This window comes from Penaeus monodon, chromosome 15 (genome assembly GCF_015228065.2).
Source record: "Penaeus monodon isolate SGIC_2016 chromosome 15, NSTDA_Pmon_1, whole genome shotgun sequence".
In the NCBI taxonomy this organism is placed as follows: domain Eukaryota; kingdom Metazoa; phylum Arthropoda; class Malacostraca; order Decapoda; family Penaeidae; genus Penaeus; species Penaeus monodon.
The window spans coordinates 35,988,185-35,989,222 of record NC_051400.1 but is presented as its reverse complement, the minus strand read 5'-3'; positions in this window follow the sequence as shown (position 1 = coordinate 35,989,222).

The window sequence follows — 1,038 nt, the reverse complement described above, 5'->3', positions numbered from 1 at the left end:
ACGAAAAGACTCCGATTTCAAATTATATTATAATAGTATACCTGATATTTTTTCAGAGAAAACTATCGCCCTCTCTTGCATATATAGAAAACGTGAAAGATTTAAGAGGGACACTTTTTATCTTTAGCTATTTTGGAACAGGCGAAAATATCTATCTATATAAATGCAAAGGTTAGAAATGACCAGAAGAAATAGCAGTATTTATCACTAGGTCCATGTCGCCAACAGTAAGACATTGCTCATAATCATGTTATTACTGTTCTATATTGTTTATCACAATAATTGCTATATAAAATCACATAGTTTCGTTGAAACTATCGCAGTTAATAAACTTCAAATTACTTTGACAGACATAATTCACAGACAACATGGTGTATTAAGTAGGCAAGAAACATCATCCCATTTTTCTAATTGACATACAGAAAATAACAGGCTGGTTCCACACGCTGTAAATATCACGATCATCATTTTCTATAGATACCCCTTCTTCCTCCCATTAGAAAAGCAGCCACGTGAAGGGTTTAACTTTTCTATACGGGTTATGTAACATATTGCATTGCCCTAATTCTTATCATATAATTGTACATTTTATTTTTTCCAAGTTACTACCATCTTCTTTGTATTCTATCTCTTTATGTCAATCCTTTTTTCCCTGTTACTTCACTCTCCTCATCTGATTATTGCCTTCATCATGAGGTTTATCATTATCATAATTCTTATTACCATAGCTATAACGTGATTATTACGGAAACTAATGATGTTATCCTAGTCCTCGCATTTTTTAGCATAAATTCTTTCACCCATGTTTTCCCTACTACACCACGGTTTTAAGACATTAAGGACCAGATTTCCCTTCCTCTTGAACTCATCAAATCCTTTTCTATTCAACGTGAAAGTTACCCTAAACACCTCAGTACAGTATAACAGTATGTTCATTTAAGCATGGTAAGTAGGTGAACATCAAGCTTATTTGTGACTGGTGGATGCAAGCCGATAAGAATGATGTGGTGTAGGAGTCACTGGCTGTCACGGGAACAT